This window comes from Canis lupus, chromosome 12 (assembly GCF_048164855.1).
Source record: "Canis lupus baileyi chromosome 12, mCanLup2.hap1, whole genome shotgun sequence".
NCBI lineage: Eukaryota > Metazoa > Chordata > Mammalia > Carnivora > Canidae > Canis > Canis lupus.
The window spans coordinates 33,139,431-33,167,349 of NC_132849.1; the positions used below are offsets into that span (position 1 = coordinate 33,139,431).

Sequence of the window (27,919 nt, forward strand, 5' to 3'; positions counted from 1 at the left end):
ACAGCTTTGAGAAGGATTCAAGTGATACAACAAAGGACTCAGTTTCTATCCTTCCATCTCTCTACCTTTTTCTGCATTTGGTTCAACCTTCAAATAGGTTTTTACCCTGGGACTGCAAAAGACTGCATTCTTTCTCGTTTACAGCCTTCTAATTTTAAGTTCAGCAGAAAAGAGGGAATCTGCTTCAATGATGGCAAACCAATGTCCCAACTGGAGGTGTTAACCCCTACTGGCCTGACCTGGATTGGACATCTGTCTCTAATCCAACTATTTTGGATAGGGGGATAGGAGGTTATGACTGGCTTATGTTCTATTTCTAAATCAACTTTTCTTGAAACGCACAGATTAAGTGTTGGGGGAGACAGGATTCCCCCAAGAACTATCAGGATCTATTTTTCATACAGGGAAGTAGATGCTAGGGGCAAAAAAAAAAATACTATTATGTATGCCATTTTCCAATTAAATTTAAATATGGCTTTTATTCTAGTTGGCTAAGAGTAGGCTTTGATCCTGGATTCTCAGAATCCCTCAAGATAACAGAAGTATAAATTTGGAACATGAATTAAAAGCTGGCTCCTACTTGCCATGCAGCCTAAGTTATTTAGCCTCACTAATCCTTAATTTCTCATTTACAATACAATGATAATACCATCTTCCTCAGAGTTATTAGGACTTGAGAATGTACATAAATTGCTTTGCTCATTGACTGACTAGTGAACCCCAAAGATGGCTGCAATGATGATGATGATGATGATGATGATGATGATGGTGATATTCACAGTTGCATCACTGCCAAGAGACCTCTGTTCACCTATTTCTCTATTTAACCATGCGTGGCATACTCTTAATGAGGCAGAGTCAGCCTGAAGAAGGGACAGTGGCTATCCTAATGCACCTATTCTACCTTTCTTTGATTGCAACCTTATCTATAGGAGGCTAAGATTAATTCCACCAGCCTCATTCCTACTATATCTTTTAGCATAGATTATATTAAGCAAAAAATATTTTTCTTCTCCCACAAAATTAAAGATTTCATTTAGTTCTACCCTAGCAAATACCATAAAAAAGAAAACAATGCCAAATCCCTTTGGAACACTGGTCAAACACAGAAAAGTCCTATTTAAAATAAACACATTTTGCTTCTGTCATTCTCTGCATCTCCAATTTTGACATTCTCTACAAAATCCCTTTTCTTGAAGAGAAACATTCACAGTGTATCACCCCCTGTTGGTAGGGCCTAATTAAGCTGGTTCATCCACAGAAATGGGAAAATCCTCTCTCCCAGCACCTTCTCAAAGTCTGGGAAAATGGAGTTTCCATCTTGAATATAGAAAGTCCTCATTTCTTTTTTCCTTAGAACATGCTGCCTAAACTTTAGGCTCTCAATGACACTGGGAAGGACTTACTAGGACCATTAGATAGAAGGCAATATTTCTCTGCACATTTTAGTGCATCTGTATTTCAAATGCTTTCTCTATGTCCTTTGCCTTTCACTATCACTAGCAAATCCTCAGAAGACTTCATGGCATGGTCCATAATTCAGTATGTCCTCATCCAATTTTATTCTACATTAGAGAATAAATATAGCTCATTATGGTCACTCTTGGCACACTGTGAGCATCCTTTACATCAGAGGAAAAACTCAGTTTTATGGTTTGGGTCATAATCTGACATGTTCTTAGCGCATGTTTTACTATTGAAGGTGTCCTAAAAGAATCTTTTAAAATCTCTTGATTCCATAGGACATTTTTAAAAGCCCAGTTTTCTGACCTCTTCTATAAGGTTAATTTGTCAGCAATAGGCCACTTACCATTAATTACATCCTTTTTCAGATTTACTTTAGGAAATATTATAGTGCAAGGTGAATTATATATTCCAAACCATGTAAATTCAGAAGAATGCTTCAAATTGTAGGATTCCTTGACCACATTGGATTCTTTTTCTCCCTCATTATGTTCAGCAAGTATCCGGGCCCCACACACAAAAGCTCAAAAATCAGAACAATCAAACTCAAGTGGGTGTCATCATGTGTAGTCATGAAATGACTAGCACATTCTTTTCTAACAAAGATCATTTACAGGAGATATTCACTGTTAAAGTATCTGTGTAAGAATTGTGAAAATATAGGTTTCTAAATATTCTCTTTAACGTAGATAAAACTTCAACCGAGTAAATTCTCTTCCAGACTAAATTGAGTTAATGAAGCCAGAACAGACCATCTTCAGTGATCATGAAAAGGATTTCTCAGGTTAAGTCTTTCTAACCATCAAACTGACAACATCAGAGAACCTCTGCTCCTAATCCTAGCATATTTGGTAGAGCTCCAGGAGGGTAGGAGAGGATGTTGATAAGGTCCAGGACCAAAATCCCTCCACACTATGAACTAGCTTCCTTACCAGCACCCCCTTGCTTCCTCCATTCTCATGGAGCTTACGGACAAGCACTGCTGCCATCAAAACACAATATGGTAAGTGCCACAGTGAGAGCACATGGGGAAGTCACCTTACCTACCCTCAGCACAGCCTTTGTGGTTGTACAACTTGTGTAGTTTTACAGGACCCCATGCTCTGCAGGATCCCAAGCTTGGTTTCATGCTCTATTGTGGTCTTGAAAAGGTTTTTTAAAAGGGGGGCCTGTATTCATGTTGCCCTGGGCCCTGTAAGCTCTAAAGCTTGTCTTGACTACACATACTATCCGAGGTCAGATGCAGGCCCTTCTCTGGTCAGGCCCAGTCTAGCATCAAGAGCTCCTTCTCTGGAGCAGGTTCCAATGACTCAGCATGCTTCCCTTACTTCTTCAGTGCAACCACTGCATTCTTTATTCCTTTATTCCTTGAGGCTTGATACCCTCCTAAATTGGCTGCAGAATGATGCTTAATACATTGGCTCATCTGCTTCCTAGCTGATAAGGGTATCCTTTTTCACTTGATGGTCTTATAAACACTAAAAACTAACAGAGAGAAGCTATAAAGTTACTAACTAAGCAAATGGTAGATTACTTATACTGCATCTCTTTTATTACCAGGAATGAAATGAAAAAACTCCAGCCCACCAAGTGCAAACAGCAAGCGGAGAAAGCAGAAACTACTTGGGTGACTGGCCTTTCTGCAGCCCAGACTGGGACCCTAACACCCAAGGAGGAGAACCCAGGAGGCATTTTCTCAGAGGTTAAGACTCCATGAAGCTTCCAGAGTAAGCAAGTCAGATCAGCTCAGCAAATAGAACCCTCTACTCTGAGCCAGAGCATGCTTCCAAGAAACACCTTATGATTAGACTCATTTCAATGGGAACTGTGGGTCTTAAAGGGGGTGAACTTTGCAAAGCTCACACAGCTAATAACTGAAGGGTGCAAACCCAATCTGCCGGACTCCAGAACCTCTACTCTTGAACTAGGCTGCACTACTTACCATGACTTCAATCTTCCAGTGCAGGGCTTTGTCTTCCCCATTATTCGCCCTAAAGAATTTTCAGCTGTTCTTTAAGTAAATGGGTAGAAATAGAAACAAGCAGCTCTACTACTCCATCAGCTTCAGGTCCCAATCATCAATGTGTGCTTTGGGGAAGAGGCGGCAGCCTAGTCGGGTCTGACTTCTGGGGGAGCCAGCCTGGAGATGGGGACAGGTAAAGGCACACCTTTCCTACTTTCCAGGGAGCTGCACAGTCTAGAAAAGAGTTTCTCTTTACAGAGAATAGAGACTTTGGAGGAAGATTAGTGGTATGAGGTCACAGCACAGGAGAAGCGAAAGGAAAGGACTAGGGCAGTGCAGGGAGACTGCCAGAGAGGAACAGTTTCAGCAGCTGCCATGAAGTGGAAACCATGAGGAAAGGAAGAATGTGAAGGCTAATTTTTAGAAAGCCTTCTGAGTGGAATGCTGCATAAAACACTGATACTGCCCTTCTAACAAAACAAGGTTAAAAAGACATTCTTCACAGCTCCTGAAGTTAGACTGGCATTTCCTTGATGCAACATCAACCTAGCCTGGGCTACAGGAGACTCTGGGATTTAAGTTACATGGGGAACAAATCACCACTTCCTCATTTCTACCACTTTGGAAATAACTAGAAGCCTCTCTGGTAGGATTCATCCTACCTCATGAATTCCACCATAAACCCTAACTCTAGTAGATACTAGATACCCTTTATAGTCAGAAGAAACTTTTTTATTTGAGAGAGAGAAAGAGAGAGAGAGAAAAAAAACTCACAAGCAGCAAGGAGGGGCAGGGAGAGAAGCAGATTCTCCCTGGAGCAGGGACTTGATCCCAGGACTTGGGATTATGACTTGAACGGAAGGCAGACACTTAACCAACAGCCACCCAGGTGCCCTAGTCAGAAGAAATTTTTAAGGATAAAACAAAGCAACAGAAATAGAACAGTAGTTTTTAAGAAGCACTTCAGAAGAAGATTCCAGTAAAAAATTAACCAGCTACCTAGAGAACTGAAAATAAACCAGATATACAATGACTAGATGAATTCTGTCCAAAATGTTAAAAATAAGATTTGGTTATGGGGACCCAGCAGGGACATCAGTTTCCCTATTAAGTATCTGGATTCCGGATGAGACCTGTAGATGCTCAAGGACTCTGGGAACATGTGTATGTATTCAGAGATAATTAGTCATCATTTACTAGACCCTTATGCCAATTTTTTTTTTTTAACCTTAGCGAAGTCTCAGGTTGAGAGTCCATTAAATTAGAGTTGCTCCTTAGAGACGGACTTCCCGATTAACAAAGCAGAGTAATGAAATAGGGATACTCACATCAGGGGAAGAAATTAAAGAGCCTATTTTCATCTTAGCAAGGAATAATTCACCTGGTAAACCACCCCGGGAGCGGGGGGTGGGGGTGGGGGGGAGTGAGAATAAAATGTCAAAAGTAAAAAATCTTGATCAAGTGAACTCCCAAGCTCCTAAAATGGTTAACTTAGCTAGCAAAAGAGTTTTCTAGACTCTTTAAGGTAAAATATTCCCTGACGTAGAGACTGGCTCTAAAAGTGTACGGTAAGGGGAACACTGATTCCTTGGAGAGTAACACAAGCCACTCCAATGAAACTGGATTCTTAAGTACACAAGGAACTTCCATAACTTTTGCCTAGATCTTCCCTTATGAAGGGAGAGGATGTGTTATCATGTGATCCTAAACACCCCCAGTACCTTCATTGTTTCCATTTTGTTTTAAATTGAGGTGAAATTCATAGGAGATGAATCTTTAAAGGGACACCGGGATGGCTCAGTGGTTGAGCATATGCCTTCAGCTCAGGGCATGATCCCAAGGTCCTAGGATCAAGTTCCACATGAGGCTCCCCCTAGGGAGCCTGCTTCTCCCTCTGCCTGTGTCTCTGCTGCTCTCTGTGTCTCTCATGAATAAATAAAATCTTTTTTAAAAATGAATCTTGAAAGTATATAATTCAGTAACATATAGAATATTCACAATGTTGTACAATAACCATCTCCAGTTACAGGATAGGGTCCTCACTCTGAAAAGAGACTCTGTACATATGGAGTAGTCACTCCCCTCCCCACATCCTTGGCAACCACCAGGTCTGCTGTCTGTTCATTTAGCTACTTGAATGTTTCATATGAATGAAGTCATACAATATGTGTCCTTTATCTCTGGCTTCTTCTATGTAGCATAACATTTTTGAGATGCATCCACAGTATAGCATGCATCAGTAATTCATTCTTTTTCATGGCTGAATAATATTCCATTGTATGCTCGTATCACATTTCGTTTATCCACTTGGTTGATGGACATTTGAGTTGTTTCCACTTTTTGGCTATCAGGAATACTGCTGATAGGAGTCTCCTTATTAATAGTCTTATAAAGCGCTTCTTATTCCTCATTTTATATATGTGTATATAAATGACCTCATCTGAGCCTATAATAAGATCCTGCTCATCTCAGGGTTTTCCTTAGACATCAAGATATAAATTTCAAAGCTATAATTCCAAGTCACCCATTTACTAAATGGTAGGACTCGGGTCCTTGCACTCTTAGTAAAGAGTTCTATAGCCTACACAATACTAGTCCTTAACTATTTTCATCTGGGACCAGTTTTCCTTGGGCAGGTGAAGCCATACTAATCATTTCTTGTTCCAAACTCCACTGAGAACAGTAGCTAGACATTAAGCTCCAAGGAAAAAGAAATTAGGTTTTATTCATCTTTATAGTCCAGCACCAAATACAGCATCTATCTAGCACAGAGCTGACACCAAAAAAGGTTTGGAGAGAGGGAAAGGAAAAGAGGAAGAAAGGACACACAGTGTCAAGCGTAGGAAGATATCATAGCACCTCCCACACCTTATCCACAGGGGCTACATTCCCAGCCTCCCAGGGGATGCCTGAAACCACAGAGAGTACTAAACACTATTCTATATTTTCCCAATTGTTAAAACAATTCCAAAATGAAGTCATCTACCCCCACCCTCCAATAGCAAATTAGGACCTAGTTTTAACTTAGCCCAGAAATGTGACCTTTTAACAGTCAATCTGATGTTTCCTGATCAGTTCTAGGGAGGTAATCTGCCCGGTAAAAATTCCTGCCATTCCCTTACTCTACAAAATAAAAGATGTAACCATTCTTTTTCTTTTGCTAACTTCTTGCCTTGCCTTCTTTCCTATAAAAACCTTCCATTTTGTACAATTCTTTGGAGCATCTCTCCATGGTACTTGCTAGATAAGATGTTGCCTAATTCATGAATCACTTAATAAAGCCGATTAGATATTCAAATTTACTTGGGTGAATTTTGGGTTTTAACACTATACATATAGATCTAGTTTATATATAAGATTAACAACTAAAGTGGAACAGTTGTAAGAATAGACTGGGATAAGAGTCCTATGAATGTGGTCTCTCAAAATCTTATTGCACTGTACTTACCCTTTGTGTGAGGAGGTACAATGATAAAAGGTCCACACAAGGAGGAGAATGACATAGGCATTGTGACGTAGCATTAGGCTACTGAAGACTTTCTGACGATTTGTCAGGAATATCATCTGTTTCTGGACTGCAGGTAACTGACACTGCAGAAAATGAAACCCCAGCTAAGGGGAAAACAACCATATTTGCACCTGTGATTTCCTGAGTGTTGTGCTTTCACACACGGTGGGAACATGAGTCCCAGGAAAGTCCTGACTATAAGTAAAAAATAAAAATAAGTAGTAGAAAGTGCTATGGTCAGATCCCAAATCAGCAAAATTCCTGCCACAATATCAAGCCTTTTTGTCTTTCCTGTTTTGAAACCATTTCATTGTCTAAAAAACATACATATAAAAGCTAAAAACTGCAGCAAAAGAAAATACTTCCTAAAGGGCATTAGTTCTATCATCCTACTACCAAGGTATACTGCCCAACCCATTCTCCATGTCCAGGAGAAATTATAGCTCTGAGTACACAATTCTGTCCAGGTGAGCTCTAGATTGATGATCCTACCAAAGAGGACAGAGTTTCTATGACACTAGACAGATTCAAGATGGACTCCAATCCTGGAACCACTGTAGAATCAAAATCTTAGAAGCCTATCCAAGCCCTACTCCCAAATTTATTTTAGAGAGAGCACACATACACAGGAGAAGGTGCAGAGGCAGAAAATCTTAAGCAGACTCCTCGCTGAGCACAGAGCCCCATGCAGGGCTTTAACCCCACAACCCTGAGATCATGACCTGAGCCAAAATCAAGAATCCAATAGTTAATGAACTGAGCCACCCAGGAGTTTCCCTACTCTTAATTTCTCACCTATTGCAGTACATATAAGAAATATCTCCAGAGCATGTTGGGTTAAATGAAGAGCTACTCAGAGCTGAACACATTAGGCTTAGACCACTGAATGATATGGGAAACTCTTCTCTAAATAGAACAAAAATCCAACCAACAAAATCTACGGCAATAATTTAGTGCTTAAAGTTTTCCTATTTCCTATGGGAACTTTCATATTAGCATCATATAGTCCTCATAATGACTACCTGAAATAGGTAGCAGTCCCATTTTGCAGATGAGGAGACTGAGGCGAAGTATAATTAAGAGATGTATCCAGCTGACAAGGAACAGATCTACTGCCCTAGATCAGGTCTTCTAATTACACCCATTGTTTAGGACATAGATTGCATTCTAACAGGCTTCTGATTCTGATGCATATCCAAGCTTAAGAACAGATTCCCAAAGATTATGGAAATCTGTTTCCGATAAGCCACCAGTGCAGCCACTCTTGGGGCCCATATTCAGGAATGAGTGCTGAGTAGACCACTACTGCCCAGAGAGCTTGAGGTTGGCCAAGTGCTCAGGGCTGCCAACTACTCATGGACTTGGCCTGAACTTCAACCAGGTCCCTGAACTTGGACTTGTCCCAAGACTGAGCAAGCACCACAATGCAGATCATAGAGCTCTTAACAGCCCACCACTGGTGATGGGCCAACCACATTAAGACTGTTCCTGTGAAACCACCCCATCCTGCCATCTATTCTACCTTAATTGCTTGTCCAAGTTCCCCACAGAACTACTTCTTAGTCCTGCTTTTCCTCCCTAGGAAAGAAAAGCCTTTTCCCCTGCTTGGTTCTGGGACACTTTGTAGATCGTGAGATCTGAGTGCACCCCTCATTACATTTGTCTCTTTGACCGAAGTTTTTCCTTACCAAAGCCCAGGTTTGTTTTCATTTGACAAAGTCCTCAGCCACTGTCTGAGCCTAAAGCTTCAGAGAATTTGGGGACACCATTTTGGGTTCTTTTGTGAATGTAGGACTCTGGCTGGGGGGCGAGGGGGGGGCTGATTTCATCATGGGCAGCTGTGGGGCACAGTACAGGCTGACTGGTGTTTGTAGTTTACCACAGACCTTTCTGACCTTAGCTTCAGGACTCCATTCCTGGCATTTGAACATCAGGCCTGTGGCGATCCTGAAGTGAAAGTCTTCTATTTCTCCAGTTTTCCTCAAAACTCAAAAAGGTAAAAATCTCTGCCATGAACTATTTTTCTCTAGAGATGCACCCAACATGCATATTTTGCAGAGCTGTCAAGGCCCCTTTTGTCGAAGGGATCTTAACAAGCGACTATCTACCTCCCCCACACCCCTCAACAAACTGCTTCCTTTGGTTTGTGACTCAAGATTGAGACACTTTCCTAAAAGTATGACTAAGCAGAAGCTCAACAGACCTAGGCTGCCCACCCCACCCCTCCATCTTCCAGCTCAACATTGGCCGTAGCTGAGCAGAATTCTCGCCAGGAAATCACCCAGGCTCTTAAGATGCAGAGGAGAGTGCCAAAGAGGGAAATTAAAAGAACGGTTTTCTAAATGTAAAATCCCTTCCCATCAGAATTAGAAAGCGTTAGGCTGTTTCTCGTCTAATGCTAAAAATGAGTTCATTTGATGGTTGTTTCTATAATTATACAATTATACCCTATTACACAATTCTGTGATGTTGCCAACTTTGTCTTTCAAGAAAAAGAAAAACAAATTCTTAGTCATAAATTTAAGAAAAGAATATCACAGGAAATGCTGTCTGTAATGCTACCAGCAGAGTTCTGAAAAAACTATGGTAGAGCTTTAAGTAGGTAACACCTTTCCTATACCCCTAGGTGATTAAAAAAAAAGTGACCAAGAGGTTAATAAGCAGCACATGTTGAGAAAAACCATGGCGTGGAGACACCTAGGTTTAAATCACAGCTCACCACCCAAGGCAAGTCACACCACTTCAATTCGATTACTTGATCTAGAAAAGTAGGCATAAGTAACACAACCTAGTCTATCTCATTTGGTAGGGGAAAATGAGGCAATTTGAGAGCATTTTAAAAGTCAAATGTTTTAGAAAAGCAAAGCAACAAATATGAGTGCCATCATTACGGCATTCCAGTCACCAGAGCTCGATTGCTACTTGTCCATTATTTTACAATTCCAAAGAATAAACAATTCTCCCCTTTGGAACACATTCTGAAACCTCCATGAAGATTTTTGTCAAAAAAGTTGATTATACTGGTCAGCTTTGTTACATTAACAAAGTCCATGATGTATGCAAATCTTTCTAGAAAAGTCTTAAATCCTATACCATGAATTTAGTAAAACAGCACTCCACTTGTGCTCACAAAGCCTCATTTGAACTCTTTTGGGGATTAAGCAATTTATGTAACTCAGTAAATCTGGCAGTATACATAAAGACACAGATTTTTCTCCTTTTTACAGACCAGAAACTTTGTCATGTTTTCCAAGACAAGTCTTATAATGTCTCATATATTCCTGTTCTCATGATGCACCTGCAACAAAGAATTCTTGTATTACCCCTGTTGTAGAGAAGGAAATTAAGGCACAAAGCAATTCGGTCAAAAGGAGCTTTTTAGTGTCTATTTTGTTTCTCTAATCCTGGGCCTGGAAAAGGAGTTGAAAGTGAAGTCTCTACCTTATGTGACTTTACCTTGGGTGGCGAAGGGGTCCTGACACCCCGGAGTGGCAAGAGAAGATCCTGAGAAAAGGCTGAGATTCCGAATTGAGATTTCAAAAACAATGGTCACCACAAAAATTCATAAACCAGCTCACAGAGCACCTGGGCCTTTCTCCGCTAAAACACTCTCCTTTTCGGCAGTGCTCAAAATGCTGCCTTGGGGCCAGCAGCAGAAACAGCAGCTTGTTAGAATTTCACGTCCTCGGGCCCCACTGGGCACCCACTAAATAAGAAACTATGGAGGCGGGGCCAGTCTGCTTGACACGCCCTCCTGGTGATCCTAAGGCTCACCTACTTTTCAGTACCTCTGCTTACCTCACCCTATGATGGAAGTTTAAGGATGTGTTCCCAGTGCCTGAAGTGGTCCTGGGTTCAGTGCAGACTACCTTCATCTGACACTTTATAGGATTTTTATTGAAAGAAAAAACTGAAGTCATTAGTTTTAAAACAAATAAACCAAAGCATTACAGAGCAAGTAGAGGACACCTGAGATCCCGCAACCCAGAAATAAGCACTTAGGGCCACTGCATTGCACGACTCTGGGGCTATGTGTCACGTAGAATGCACTGAACATTATATAACAGAGGAGTCTTGACCACTATTCATATTTTTGTGAATATCTTCCAATATCTCCTCCATGGTTTGAAAACTTGATTATTTACAATTTAGAACCCTTGTATTATAATAAACAACCTACAGCTCTTTCTTTGTGCATATCTGTGGCTTATCCCCTTATAGTCTAAGCAGAGAATAAGGTTTGCTCTTTATTTGCAGTGTTGCAATTCTGTTCTTCCTGGTAACACGTACTAATCTCCATTATTTTGAGATCTTTCTGACTTACCTACTGATGCTTGCTCAAATACATTAGGCTTTATCTTTATTAATTACTAAAGCATCTAGCTCAAAGAATCAATAAGAAAACCCGTGGATTTGTTCACATGCTGCCATGTTAAAATTCAGATCCTAGGATAGTTCTGGGTTCTATTATTGTTTTGGAAACTCCACACCATTTTCCAAAGTGGCTGCACCATTTTTTATTCCCACCAACAGTGCATAAGGGTCGCAATTTCTCTATTTCCTCAGCAGTATTTGTCATCCAATGATACCAAAATCATTCTGGCTCTATACCCAAAAGCATTGAAAGCAGGGGCTCAAAGAGATCTTGCACACCCATGTTCACAGCACTGTTCAAAACAGCAAAGAGGTAGAAGCAACCCAAGTGTCCAACAACAGATGAACGGATAAACAAAATATGGTATACACATAGAACAGATGATTCAGCTTTAAAAAGAGAAAAACCCAGTCACAAGAGGAGCCTTGGGGACATCTAGTGAAATGAGCCAGGCCCCAAAAAGACAAGTACAGCATTCCACCTAGGATGTATCTCAAGCAGTCAAGTTCATGGAAACAAAGCTGGATGCTGGTTGCCAGGAACTGGTGAGAGGGGAATAGGGGAAGGTGTTTAAAGGGTAAGAGCTTTGGTTTTTCAAGATGAAAAAGTTCTGGAGATCTGTTTCACAACAAGGTGAATATACTTAATATTACTGAACTATACACTTAAAAATGGTTAAGATGAAAAAAATATAAAAAAATAAAAAATTTTAAAAATAGTTAAGATGACAGAGTTCTAGGTGATGTATTTTTACCATAATAAAAAAGAAGAAAAGTACACTCAGCTTCATGTCTAAATATAACCTGCTGGATTCTGATGTTCTGTTTACTTATGAAACCTGTATCTAAAATAATCAACCTCACAGAGGCAGAGCGTAGAATGCTAGTTGCCAGGGGTTGGGGGAGGGAGAAACACAGAGTTGCTGGTTAACACGTAGAAAGTTTTGGTTATGCAAGATGAACAAGTTCTAGATAGCTCTGTACAACATGCTGCCTATAGTCAATACTGTATTGTGCATATAAAAATCTGCTGAGTAGATGCCATGTTAAGAATTCTTACAATTGGGCTACCTGAGTGGCCCAGTCAGTTAAGCATCCAACTCTTAATTTTGGCTCAGGTCATGATCTCAGAGTTGTGAGGTCAAGCCCAGTGTCAGGCTCAGCTCTGGGAATGGAGCCTGCTTAAGATTCTCTCCCACTCCCCTTTCTCAAAAAAAAATAATAATAAATATTCTTACAATAAAAAATAAAAGTGAATACAAATTCTCAACCTCACCGATAATCAATGGGGAAAAAAAAGAGAAGGGGGGGAATGAAGATCCTAACACTGAGATGAAGTTCTTTCCAGACTGAGGCCATTAACAGTGATTACCCACATGCTTCCTAAGATCAGTACTGCCCTCGGTTCCACGCCCCAGCTTTGAAGGAAGCTAATTAGCCAAATTGAATCCTGTCAGCTGAATCACAAAGGAGACTTCCCCCCCATGTTCCAGATGCTCTTTGGTCACTGAAGTTCAGCTACTTCCCAGTATCTGGAATCCTTCAGTGGCCTTTTTTTCCCTTCCACCTCTGACTAAATGGACCTTTAATCAATTTGCATCGTGTAGAAGCAAGCTGCTCTGGAATGGATGGCGTTCCTGTGCTCTCGGCGCTGGAGGTATACTGTGGTCTCTCCAAGGAGCCACGTTCATAACAGAAGGCATGACAGGCACTTTTATAACCCTGGAGCACTGTGATTGCAAGCTCCGGGCCTGCATTAGGCAGGCAGGGAAAATCTGCACATCAGTACAGGAGAGCCAGGCCCCTCGTGGAGCACTGCAGTTGTCTGGCTGAAAGCTGCTGAGTCTGCTCCAATGCACCAGCTGGGGGGAGGAAATGAATCACACAATAACACCGAATGTGCTCACCTCCCTGGTTGCCACACATCTACAGACAGGCTGGCTCCTGAGCTCCAGCATGTCCAACTGGGGCCCTTAGCCAGCTTGCATGGCTGGAGAGAATTCGGTTTTCTCTTTCTTTCAGATTATCCCTTGGTTTTCTGTGTTATTAAACAAACAAACAAAACCACCCTAACAGAGAGGAAAGCATCACGGTCCCCAGGGGAAAGAGGTCAAGTAGCTTGCAGAAGTAGAAATCGCCAAGGCGTGGGGTTCTCCTTCTCCACTGATAGCTCAGTGACCTGTCAGCTGGTGAGAGTGACAGCTGTATTCATTTCTCCCATACATGGGCTATGAGGTTGGGCCAGCAATTCTTACCACTTATGAATTTTTCCTCCACTACCACCTTCGGTCTTCAGGGACAAGCCCCAAAGTAACAAGGAATTAATCATGTCAGAAGTTAGAAGCATGTGGGCCTTGTTTTGCCCAGTTGAAATGGTCTCTTCCCAGCACCGCCTTCTTCTCCACCTGCTTGAATGATATTTACCCTTGAAAGGATGATTCCTTCCAAGTCATATCAAGTGCCTCACGCCCACCACCAAGTTCTGGCCATCCAGGCCATGTGGGCTGATGGGTCACTGAAGGATTCCAGATGCCAGAAAGTAGCTGACCTTCAACTTCATATCCTTCAACCATCTATTTTTGGCCACTCTCCACAGTGGGCTCTCCCTTCCTGTGTCTCCTACAGCACTTGTCCCTCCCACTCCTTAAGGGCTGACTTGCTGTGTTATAATCTAATTTTTTGCATATATATCTCATCTCTACCACTAAATTATAAATCCCTTAAAGTCAGAGATTATGAAGTATGCTTCTGTATGTGCCCTACAATGTTTCCCATCATGGAATTTATCCTAAGAAAATTATCATAGGCACTTAGATTGATTAATGGAAACCAATATGTCAACAATAATAACCACTCCAAAAGTTTCTTTTCTCCCCACAGAGCCTGTGATAGTCTGTCTTTCCCTCACTTATCACTGTCATCTGCTTCCTCATTCTTTATATTCTACAACCCAATCCTCTGGAATAAGCCTTGTCTGTTCTTTAGCCCTCCTCAAACTCTGGAGACCTCTGGACTGGGGAGGATGGGGCAGGGGTCATTGCTAAAATATTCTGTAGGGTAGAACTTGTTTGGCAAAATTCCACATTGCCTCCAGTTTCCTCAGAAACATTCTCAAAAAATTCTCAATATCAACAACACACTGTCTTTTAGGGAATTCTAAACTGAAATGAGTGAAGATGGTGGAATTGTAGAAGAATGGGAATCACCAACCAGGAAGAAGGCGGTGATTCTCAATGGTGGTGAGGCCACTGATATAAATGACTCCTAGGCTCAGTGGTCAGCAGGAGATGACAGCTCAGTCCATATGGGGTGGGCTTCATGGTCCACTCCTTACCAGTGCTTGACATTTATTTTAAAATAGAATAAACCCTTTTGTTCTTCAATCAGAGATCATATGTAAAATCAAATACCTTCAGTGTTTAACATTATGGTGCCAGTGGTCTTTGTCTAATCCTTTTCTCAATGCAGGCCTTGATAGAACAATAGTTGGAGACTCACCTAAAAAAAAGAATAGGAGGAAAAAGTCTTCCTTTGAGGACAAAAATGGATTTTATCCCATTTTTTTTAACCCTGATACCATCTACTCTAGAGTAATATTAAATCAACAGAATCAAAAATATACCTTTATTCTAGGAGAGTGGGAGGTGATTTATAAAATACCTTCATCTCCATTGCTTAATTTGTTTCCCAGAAAAATCCTGTGAGCAGAGTTCCCACTTGGGTGCTACATTGTCCAAGTCTGAGGGCTCTGCACCTGATCCATGGACAATATCCCTTCCTATTTCCATCCAACCAAACCTCTTTAGAGAGTCCACCACATAGGGTTTGTGCCAGGCACCACTGCAAACAATGATGTCCCAGACTCAATCTGCATGTGAAACAAGCATGTGAACAAATAACTCTAGAACAAGGTAGAGAATAAGGACTGCCTCTTGATAAAAGGGAAGGAAATAATCAGAGAATGATTAAAGGGCAGTCTTTCCTCAAGATTTTGGATACTTGGGTCCCATTGTTTCCTGACACTTATTATAGCCAAGAAGTCAGAGACCATGCTGATTCTTTCTGTTTTATGCAATTTCTCCTTTTACTTTTTGCACGTAGGCAAGTTTTATTCCTGTAGCTTTGCAATTCAAATTTGACCCTGAGGTCACTTTTCAGTGATTTTGCTGACAGTATAGAGGGTTTTTAATCAGTCTATTCACATTTTTTTTCAACTCAAGAAAGTTTTCTTCAAGTTTAAATATATCATTAGTTATTGCTTCCATTTGGAATATTCTGGTACATCCTCAGGAACACACAAAATGATTAAGTTGGCTCCCAATTCTCTGTGTACATGTGTGTGTTTATATATATCTGTACAGCTACATTTATCTGTGCATACACATATACATATATGTTTGGATGTACAAGTATATATATAATCTGGTATGCATATGTATAGAATTTCAACTTATCTCTCATCCTTATTATTGCTCTGTCCTTTTCCTCTGAATTCTAAGAAAGCAATCCTGCCTTCTACATCACTGATTTGACGTTCAGTAATGTCCATTCTTCTCATTATTGCCTCTAATGAGAATTTAAATTCTACTTCATTTTTAATCTTTTTATCCTTTCTTATTACATTAGTTGTCCTGATTATGTTGCTGGTTGTTCTTTTGTTATAGTTTTCTATCATGTCTTCTAGCTTTTTATTGAGGCAGCTAGGTATTAAGTTTTCTTTTGTGGTCCTTACAGTAAATAATTTTAATAAGTGTGCTCTTCCTTTGAATTTTCAGGATGATATAGCTTCTCACTTATTTTGCAGAAAGTTCTATGTCATAGAAAACATATTTTCATGGAGCTTTTTTAAATTTCATATTATTTTATTAAAACTCAAATGAGGGCCTATCTATCCAAGCCTGCATTTGCCAAAAGACAGGAATTTGTCTTTGACCCAACTCTCTGTTTCATGTAGACCTTATGTAAAATCACTTCTCAAACCCATAGGTTGCTGGTTATAACTCAGACCAGCTTCCAATCTTGAGTGGACTTTTTTCTAGAGGAGCTCCTCCAGGCTTCTGTAACATCTTCCCCAACCCTGACTGGCTACTTCTGTGGTGTACTGAACAAGTGGAGTAAGTAGAAACCTCTCTACAATTGCCTTCAGCCCATTACTCATGAGATCAGTACCAATAAGGATATCAGGACCAACACAAGTTCTCCACCACTACCACTTCCTGCCCACCGAGGTCCCAATCTCTGAGTGGAGGTATGACACTGAAAGCAAGAAAGGAGATGGTATTGTGACAACATTAAATGATTAGCACATTAGCCATGCAGTAATGGAGAGGGATATACAGTCTTATGGTTGATACCAATCTCATATTTCACATATGGGCAGCCCACATGAAGTGGCCACAAACAATATTTTGTACTTACTTTTAGGAAGGTAGTCTTAGTTCATTTCCAAGCACAGGCAGCTGCTGACTGGCTTTTTCAGTTCAGTTCTTCAGCCGTGTAGTTTGCGAAAAGTTCTCTCAATCTCAAGCAGTAGATTAACTGTCAATCATAGTTCCCATATTTTTCAGTGTCTTCCAGGATACTTTATTCAGAAACTGAGAAATGTTATATAGGGACCATTTTAACCCCACTCAGCACATAGTTTTCATAGGGCCATCCTCTCGTTAGCATCAGGACTCAACTGCAAGAACTATCTCCAAAGCTGAGGAGATAGCAGGACAGTGGATATGAGGGCTGGAAAAATTCACTCCACTCCTCCTGGATCTGAACACCCACCTCATCTATTGGACATGGAATCTAGAATGCAAAGATAAGGACTTTAACTTTTCAGTGTTTATCCTTTCTACCCTTGAAAGAATGCTTCCATGAACACAGGACTAGAATCCATACCTGAAAACTTAGTGATAAGCAAACCAAAAATAAAAACAAATATAAACATAAAGGTTAAACTAGAACTAAGATCTCTAGACTCAAGGTCTACCTCTATTCCCATGTGGCTATTTGACTTTGGGAAAATTCCTTTACTTTAAACATTGGCAACACTTACTTCATTCCAAAAGTTGCTGCTCTAAATTAATGGTTCTCAACCAGGAGAGATATTGCGGATAGGACTGGGCCATACACAATGAGTGTGGAAGCAGATAAAGGATTTCAAACCCCAAAGTTTGAAAGTTTGGGGTTTTTGTTGTTGTTGTTGTTTTGTTTGTTTGTTTGTTTTTTCCAGAAAGAACTCTAGAGCTTTATTACAAGTGGAGCTGACTGCGAGGGAGCCCCATTCTCCAGTCTTTCTTCGCCACTCTCTTCCCCTCAACACATCCCTCCATGGCAGGTCACTAGGCCATGAAGGAAGAGCAGTCTGGGGAGAATGAAAAGGGGCAATGCCTTCTCCAAAGTCCTCTGAACAACCAGAGTCTTTCTGGCTCCAGGTGAGAATATTCTAGTGGAAGGGGTGAGAGATTCAGCTCTCATCTCCAAGATCCTCCATGTCTATATCCTGGGGTGCTTTTGTCTTCTTTTGCTGCTTGGGTGGTGGTCCACTAGTCCTGGCTGGCCTTGTGGGGGCTTCCACCTCTGTGGCTGCTTTCTCTTTCTGGGCCAGCCGGATCTGCTGGAGGAGCTTTCTGCGCTTCTACCCAGAGGGAGTAATGTTGGCACATGCACTGGACACCCGCTTCGTCAAGTGGTGCTGTGTGATCAGCCCTTTGTCTACCACAGCCCCAACTACCTAAAATCCTATGATTTTATGAAAATCGAATTCAGCAAATGAGAAGTAGAGTTCTGGGTGATATTTGGTCCCACATCCTGAAGGCCCATAACTTTCCTGAACAGCCAGGAAATGCTCTTGCCAAGATTTCTGGAATGGCTTAGCCCAAGATTACTTTAGGGCTGGTGTGTGCTTACTAAAGTGGTAATGTTCTCTAGATTGCCAAACCAGCTGTGCTGGATTCAAACAATGACAAACAATAAATGTAAAACCCATTAAACCAAACCAGGCATAAAGTACTTTAGGCCAATGTATATTGCACAAAGTAGATAGTGTTACTTCATTTTTATTTACTTTCCAGCAGAGTAGGGGAAAGGAAAGAAAACCTATGGCTCCTGTATTTCAACAAGGGAGAAATGGCGCCCTCTTGTGACACCTTTACTGTTTTTCCTACCTTTATAAGTCACACATTGTGCCACCTCATAGGGTTGTGCACTCATACCGACTATAATATAAAAGGCATTATTTATGTTATTTACTGAACATCCTAGACAACCATACACAGCTACTCTTTTACATATACATATGAACATATGTATGCACATACCCAACGTAGACACATACACTCAACATATACATACGTACCTAGGCAACATACATGCAAGTACCTTCAACAAATACACCCATACATAAACACTAATGCATACATGCAAATACAAGCACATAAATTACACAGCACATATATATGCTAACATATACACATTCATACAAAAAAGTATACCCACACACATATGTGCACCCTCACATGTGCACATATATATTGAAACATATGTTCATAATAATCATGCATATGCATACACATGTACATATCACAAGCACACATGTACCAACATAGATACAAAGTTATATATCTGCACATGCATTTACATGCTGACTTCATGAGAATAAATTATAATTAATCAATGAGAACAATAGTAACTTTATTGAGCACTCACTATGTGCCAGGCACTTTTCTAAATGACTTGCATATATTAAATCATTTCAAACCAAAAAAATTCAATAAGATAGGTCCTGTTTTTCATCCCCTTTTAACTGATGAACTAACTACAGCAAAGAAAGGTTCAGTAACCTACCTATGATCACAGAGCAAGTAAGGTTTGGAACTCTGATTTGAATAGGGTTCCTACTCTCACAAATCTACAAAAGCCAGTGAATTATATCTAAGGTATTAGGGAGCATGTCTGTGTGCAACAAGTATGTCATCTTGGTAAGAAAATGGTTTGTGACAATGTCTGTGAGGTAATAATGTCAGATTATAATGGTCTCTCAACAGTCCTTTCAAAATGTTTCTTTTCCTGATGCCTCTTCTAAGTATCCATGCCTCCCCTTACCATTCCTACCTCTGCCCTCCTACACACACACACACACACACACACACACACACACACACACATTCTCACAGTCTTTCATACCTTCACCTTATGTATCCACATACATAATGGGTAGTTTTTTATAATTAGATCCAATATGTATTGAGTGCCTACTGTATACAAGATGCTTTTCGTGTATTTTTATATTATTTAATTCTTATAGCATCCCCAAAAGGTATTTAGTATTCTTCCCATTTTATAAGAAGAGACTTCAGCACAGAGAGAGGGAATTTGCTCAAAGACTCACAACTTGTAAATGGCAGAACAGTTGTGAAAACCAGGTGTTCCGGCTCCAAAGCTCACAATCTCTTCACGATGTCACCTGGCTTCCCTCTTTTTACCCCATAAGAGTTGCTGCCAGAGATCACTGCAATTGTGAAAGATATGATCTGGTGAGGAAAAAGATTTAAAAATGTGTTAAATATGACCGCTGAATTCAGTTGTAAATAATAAAGTCATTGTGGCCATGCTTGGGAGAAAGAATTTTAATACAAGTGATAGGGTGCTTACAAAATTATTGGAAGGCCAAAAGGAACAGGGACTTGGCTGGGCCTGACTTTCAAAACACCACTGCAAAACTGCCCACCAGTGTAACTTCTATCTCTATCACAGCCAAGAATCTGGAATTAGGAAGATGCTGTTCCAGCTGATGGCTCCTGGGTCATACCTACCAGTGGTGATCTGAGAATCCCATTAGAATGGCTGGCCCTAAAGCAATGCCACACCGGCTGAGAAAAACAGACACCTCCTACAACACTACCACTCTCCCTTCTGAGCTGATTTCTGAATTTAGGTCTCCTTTGACAGCACCCAGTTAGTGGAACCCAAATCACATCCAAATCCCTACTGCAAGGAAGTCTGGGAAAGTAAGTTTATAGTTTTCCAGCTTCTGAGGATACATGGCACACAAGAAAGATGGAAACAGATGTTGGGAGACCCAATCTACAGTTCCCACCCAACATTTTTAACAAAAAAGGAGTGAATATCTAAAAGAGAGATTTCCGAAAGTGTATTATATTCAACTGAAGGAGCCTCTCATGCATCTAGCAAGTAGCCCTGTAAAGCCAATCTGCTGTGCTAAAGAACCAGCTTTGCCCTGGGAACTTCTAAATATTCCACTTGTGACAAGTATGGCCTTCAAAGACTGTTGTCATTAAAGCTGTTATGAGAGCCAGGGATTATCAGCGGACCCACTCTCAGTCTCAAACTTCAAGTGCATCTTTCCCATCACTGAGACAAGACAGACAGGTGCTAAATGCCCCTCAGTGGGCTGGAAGAGGTAAAGCACTTTCAGAGGGCTCTCATTTACTGGTCTCTCACCACTTGGATCCTGCTCAACACCTGGCATTTTCGTTCTGCACACTAAGGACTTGGCAGGGAGAGAAGTCATCCCAATCCAAACCAGGCAAAATGAAACACTTCCCTCTCCTAGTTCTGAAGCAAAAAAAAAGTGTTATGATGACTCCTTTCTTCCAAAATCACCTTTATTTTGATTCATCTGTGTTTCCCTAACTTTGCATCTGATGGGCTACAAAGTGGATATGACAAGTCAAAGAACTAGACAGTTATTTGAGTGAAAGAGTAAACTTAAAAAAAAAAAAAAGGAAAGAAAATTTGTTTTTGAATATCTTCCATGGATCAAACACTGTTCTAGACAACTGTTGTAGATGTTACTTGATAAATCCTCACACCATATCTAGAAAATAATTATTATTCACTCTCTCAATTTTGCAGTGAGGAAACTGAAGCTTAGAAACTGAGCAACTTGCTTCAGATACACAGCCGCTATGTTGTGGAGCTAGAATTCAGACCTAAATCTCTGATTTCATAGCCCTTTTGGCTCTCATTACATGGTATTTCTCCCCCCTTTTTAGCCATATCCCATCTTAAAAACTCTGCCAAACATCCTTTCCATGGCTTATTAATACAAAAATAATGGGCACTCATTTCACTTTCCAAATATGACTTCATATTTCACTTTCAAATATAGAATTATTATATGATCATATTTAATCTAATCCTCCAAACCACACACATCCCAACTCTTCCAGTGGTTTCAATGGCACGCCTTTTCCGTCACCACTACTATTATGCTGTAAAGGATTAACAGAACGTTGGCCACTGAAAAATAATTGAAAGGGAAGTAGAGGCAATTTCCAAATAAAAAGTCATGACATTTGTAAACACAGTCACCTTAAAATAAGATATTCTGAATTGAGGTTTGGATTTCTTGGGAGTTGGCTTCTTCATTTATACATTTATAAATCCCATATACCTTAAAGAGTTGTAAAGATTAATTATAAATTATATCCTATGCAAAATGCCTTTTAAGTTGGAAGACAGTACAAAAGAAGAAAAAGTGTTACTTTGGATATTTGGGTAATATTTTGGGATAATAAGACAGCTGTAACTAAATTCATCCCTATGACTTGAATAAAACAATACTCATAGTAAAAAGCAATTGCTTTCTTCCTTAGATAGACATGAGCATAATACTCTGAAAGGAATTTGTCTCAGAATTCTATGGACAAAAAAAAAAAAAAAAAAAGAATTCTATGGACATAAATTTCTAGAGAATGGACATTTTTGTTTTTTGGTTTGGTTTGTTTACAGTGGAACCTGGTGAAAGAAAGAGCACAGACTTTGGAGTCAGAAACCCGGGACCTGAATCTAGTTCCTCCACATGCTTACCTAAATCACAGCCTTCTGATAAGAATCATGTGAGATGAAGTATATGAAAGTACATAAAATTACTACACACATAGTAATTATTACCTTACACACAATATATCAGCATCCCTGAATTGACTGTGCATCAGAATAAACACCAAACTGACTTTTGATAAGAAGCTTATTATTTCATTTTTTTAAAAGAAAGGTTGTATATCTGTGTTGCTCCTGAAGGAAGAAAAAAGTACCTAATCCACTGACCTAGTACATAAGGCTTTTTAGTGAAGAGTAAACCTTTTCGTTTCCACAGCTTCTTCACTGAAATATTAAGATGAAATTATTGCATCTCTTTAGTTTCTATTTTGAACTTTTACATTCCAATACAATTCACCCAGCAATACATGATTTTCTTGATATTACAGGTAGCCCTGTTCAGCAGGAGCAGTACTGAGTTGACTCTGCAGCACCAGAGAAGCACATAGGTGGGAAGCAGTTCACATGCAGTCTCTACAACCTGTGTGGGTGTAATTATGATTTCTCCATGTTTCTGAGACATTATACAACTTAATACTAACTTCTAAAATGTACACTACATATTGAAATATATTAAAGAAAGTAAGCTGATTTTATTCATCCACTTAATGTTTATTAAAAATGTAAAAAGTAATGTATTTTTAAAGAAAATACTTTTAACAGATTTTGTACTCTTAGAATATGAGAAAAGCATGCTTCCAAAAATGTTTAAAATACCCTTTATGTACATATATCTAGGAATAATTTTGGGAAAGTTAATATTATTAATAAAGAAAAGATTTTTAGCAAATATTGCCCCTCAAGTGGCAAAATTTATATTTTTAGTCACAGATTCCAAGTACCAAAGAACATTTAATTTTTTTAGAAAGCGACCAAAAAAAAAAAAAGAAAAAAAAGAAAAGAAAATGCATATAACTTGATGGGATGGATACTGATGCAAAAATATATCTGAATATTCATAAAGTGTCAAAGGTAAAAGCACACACACAAACTGCAAATTATGTGATGTACTTTTTCTGGGGCTACAAATACAATTAAGAGTTACCTTTATCTACATTGAAGAGGTGATAGAGTAAAGGAGAATATGTCCCTGATGACCCTGGGTAATTTGCCAATACCCACCCTAGGCTAATTCTTTTCATTTAAAAAGATAATAAGGGATCCCTGGGTGGCTCAGCGGTTTGGCACCTGCCTTTGGCCCAGGGCGTGATCCTGGAGCCCCTGGATCGAGTCCCGCGTCGGGCTCCTGGCATGGAGCCTGCTTCTCCCTCCCTCTGCCTCTCTCTCTCTCTCTCTCTCTCTCTCTCTCTCTTTCTGTCTATCATAAATAAATAAATCTTTAAAAAATATTTATAAATAAATAGATAGAGATAGATAGATAGATAGATAGATAGATAGATAGATAATAGATTCATGACAATCCCTGGAAAATTATCATGTAGTATCCTGGAGAGCAGACACCCATCAAATTCCATCCCATAGCTAACTTGTGAATTCAGAGATTTTGTTTTTATTCTACTAGTAATTTTTAAGTCTGAAATAATTCAAATATATGGAAAAGTATAAAGAATGATGAACCCACATAAACACATTCTTTTTCCAATGTGCTTCAAACATTGCTTTGTCTCTCTCTTTTATTTTGCTTTTAAAAATAAAATATTGCAGAAATTGTTGAAGCCCTCTGTTAACAACTCCCCCATCCCACTTCCTTTCTTCCTACCCAGAGGTAATCACAATCGTATTGTTTTGGGTGTTTCAATTTTAAATAAATGCTATCATACTGCATAAAACATTCGGCAACTTGCTTTTTACTCACAAGTTTTCTTTTAAGTATCTATATTGATAAATGTGATCCCAGTTCATCCATCTACACTTTAGTATTCCCATGTATTCTTATACCATGTTTCATTTTTCCATGTCCCATTGATGAGTATTTTGATTATTAAAACATTTCCTGATTACAAACAGGGCCTTTAATTTAAATGATTATGCATTTAAACACATGTGCAAAAGTTCCTCTAGGGTGCAATTGTACTATTGCATAATATCCAAAGTAGAATTAATGAGTAGGCATATCTTAAACTCTATTAGCTATTGCCAGATTAACCATGGAAGTAGTTGTATCAATTTACACTCCCACTAGTATGAGAGTCATCACCACTTCATATCCTTTCCAACACTTGGTATTATCAGACTTTTAAAATGTTTGCCAATCCCGGGGTTCTGGATGGCTCAGTTGGTTAATTGTCTACCTTTAGCTCAGATCGTAATCCTAGGGTCCTGAGATCGAGCCCCATGTGGGATTGCACAATCAGCAGGGAGTCTGCTTCTCTCTTCCATTGCTCTTCCCCCCGCTTGTGCTCTCTCTCTCTCTCTGTGTCAAATAAATAAATAAAATCTATTTAAAAATATTTGCCAGTCCTATGAGATGGTACTTTATTTTGCTTTGGTTTGTATATTTTTGATCACTACTGAGAGTGAGCACTTTTTCATTTGTTTCTGGTCCATTCAGGTTTACTCTTTGTGAACTATCTATTCACTGTCTATTTTTATATTGAAATCTTTGTTCTTCACTCATTGATTTCTATAAGTTGTTTAAATATTCTAGAACTAATTATTTTTCAGTTATGTGTGTCTTTTTATAGACTGTGACTTGTATTTTCAATTTATTTGTAGTTTTCTATACAAAAAGAAAATGTTTTTTGATGGAATCAAATTTAGCAATGTTTTCTGTCAGAGTTTGTTTTTTGGCATGTTGAGAGGATTTTCTATTCTTAAGGTTGTAAAGACAGTCTCCTCTATTTTCTTCTTTTAAAATTCCATTTTTAACATACAAGTCATTAACCCATCTGGATTATTTTTTATAAATGATTAAACAAAAAATTGGTCTAACTTTTTTCCCATGTGCATAACCAGCACGATTTACTGAAAAACTTATCTTTTTCTCAGTGCCACATAATACCACCTCTATCATATATATACTAAGTTGTCTTTTTTAAATATTTTGGCTATTTAGGGTTTCTCTACTTACTTTAATTGGTCTATTTGCCTTTCCATAGGTCAATACCTCACTAAATAGAACTTCAAAATAAGTTTAGGTATCTGGTATGTACTACTCTTCTTCAAAATTATCAGTTTGTCCTGGACTTTTTAGTCATTCATATGAGTTTTAAAATTAATTTATCAAAGTTGCCCCCAAATCCCAATTTTTATTTCACTGGAAATACATTTAATTTACAGATTAATTAAGAGAATCGGTATTAAGATATTGATATATCTTGATATTGACAAATAGTTATCTCCTCCACAAATATTTTTTTAACTCTCCATTTAATTAAATACTATTTGATGTCCTTCAAAAGCAAAAAGGTCATGTACCTGTTTTGTTGAAGTTATTCCTAGACACCAGATAGTTTTGGTCTATCTTCTAACTTCCATGGTTATTTAACATCTCAAAAAAACCTCAAAAAACTTAAAAATTAAGGTTATTTAACATCTCTGTCTTCTTCCCCAACAAGATTAAGATTTCAAGGGTCTTGAACTCTTCCTTTAAATATATCCCATCTCATTATGTCTATGTACACTTTACTTTCAATGTTCTTTGTGTGTATAGACCAAAATTAATTCTTATCCTTACAGTCCATACTTAAAACTTACTGACATTTTGGGTGTGTGTGTGTTCACCAGTTTCTTGCCTCTACACCTACCTCTGGGTTTACTTTTACTTTTGGTTATTTTAACACTTCTTTAGTTTAGATTCATCAGTAGAAAACTCTTAGCACTCATGTTACCGCAAAGTTTTACTTTGTGCAATAATTTAGGCTGTACAATTCTAAATTAACAGTTATTTTTTTCCTAACCCTCTGGAGATATTGTTCTTCAGTTTAATTCAGTGTCTCATTACTGATGAGATCTTTGCCATTGATCTAATTGTCATTCAATGGCAAGAACACTGCCTTTGGTCTCTTATAATTAAATTTTAAGATTTTTCTTTATTCTTTAGTCAGCAATAATATGGGTAGATATGGATTTTTTTATTTATTTGATCTGAGAAACTTTGTCTTCAGTTCTGGAAAAATCTCAGCCATTATCTTTCAAATATTGCTTTTATGTCCTCTATCCTTCTCCTTTGTTAGATGTAAATCAGAACTTGTCAACCTGTCTTCTATATCTTTTAACTGTCTTTTCATATCTTCAAAATGTGCTTTCTAGGTGAATTCCTCTATATTTGATAAATCTCTCTTTCATTAGGTCAATGACTACTTTTATTTCCAATATTTGTATTGGTTTATTTTTATATCTATCTGTATTGATTTATTTTTGTATCTACCTGATATTGTTTCATATCTCCATGTTTTATTTAAGAATTTGTCTCTTTTATTTATTTTTTTAAGATTTTTATTTACTTATTCATGAGAGATAGAGAGAGAGAGAGAAGCAGAGACATAGGCAGAGGGAGAAGCAGGCTCCATGCAGGGAGTCCAATGTGGGACTCGATCCCAGACTCCAGGATCATACCCTGAGCCAAAGGCAGATCCTCAACCACTAAGCCACCCAGGCGTCCCTGTCTCTATTTTTTAAAGTAAGTGTTATTATGTCTCCATGCATCTTCTTGAGAGTCCTTGACATACTACTAAACTACTGAAGTGTTTATTAAAGCTGGATTCTAAAGCTGCCTTATTATTTTCATATCAAGTGGGTTGTATTCCTCTTTTTCATATCTAATTATTGATTATTTTGGCTGCCTTTCTCATCTCTTCCTTTGGGATTTTATTCATTAGCTTATTTTTGTATGGACGTTGCTTTTTTTTCCTTCTCTTCTTCTCTACCCCTTCCTGTCCAGAGTTTTCATGGTTACTTACTCCCAGATCAGAATTTAGAGTACTGACAGTACTAGAGTAGTATTAAGAATATCGCAGATATGCATCTAGAGAGCACCTTGATTCAGTTCTTGTTAAAGAGTCTGGATCTGAGTCACTCTCTAGAGATTGATTTTTTTTTTTAAGATTTTATTTATTTACTCATAGATACACACACAGAGGGAGAGAGAGAGAGGCAGAGACACAGGCAGAGGGAGAAGCAGGCTCCACGCAGGGAGCCCGACATGGGACTCGATCCCGGCTCTCCAGGATCACACCCCAGGCTGCAAGCGGTGCTAAACAGCTAAGCCACCAGGGTTGCCCTAGACATTGATTTTAAAAGCTTCAGCCTAATGCATTGGTCAGCAGCAAGGTTTTTTCTCCCAGATTTAGTAAGAAGTGGAAGTACTACCAGGCCCTGGTTTCAAATGTTTAGCCTGACTCTTTTCCCACACCGTGGGAGAATTTTAATACCACCAGCCCAAAGGGACCAAAATTCCAGCTACCAAGCATGCCTCTAGTCCTGATTCCAGTCTAGGGCTTCAGCCTCACCACCACTTAGTGTTTCTGATTCAGATCTTGTTCATGAGATATTTACTCTGTTCTTTAGTATGTGGATGATTTTAATTTTTCCTTTCACACATGTTATCCTTCATTGGAGAAAAAGGGAATGCTCTGAACACACAGAGCTAATTTTACTAAGTCTTTCTTCAGTTCTCAAATTACATTATTATGACAGGCTTAGGCTTTAATTCCCAAAGATATTGAATAGAGAAATGTTTCTTTAAGTATTTTGAACAATCTATATCTGCCTGATACCCTCAAGAATTCCATGGGAAAGTTAGTATCTACTTAATTCAACTAACATTGGATTGTCAGAGTAATCAAGAATCTGATAGAGATAATTTTTTAATT

General features: G+C 39.0%; 1 long non-coding RNA gene across 1 annotated transcript in view; it reads right to left on the bottom strand.

Moving 5' to 3' along the window:
• The window catches only part of LOC140600694 (uncharacterized), a 78,882-nt gene extending 59,624 nt beyond the window's left edge, over nt 1-19,258 (bottom strand). Inside the window, exons 1-3 of the long non-coding RNA XR_012003859.1 lie at nt 19,146-19,258; nt 16,728-17,105; nt 14,720-14,807 (exon numbers count right to left, since the gene is read on the bottom strand). This is a non-coding gene — a long non-coding RNA (uncharacterized lncRNA). The remainder of the gene's footprint in view (nt 1-14,719; nt 14,808-16,727; nt 17,106-19,145) is intronic.
• Nucleotides 19,259-27,919: the final 8,661 nt, after the last annotated feature.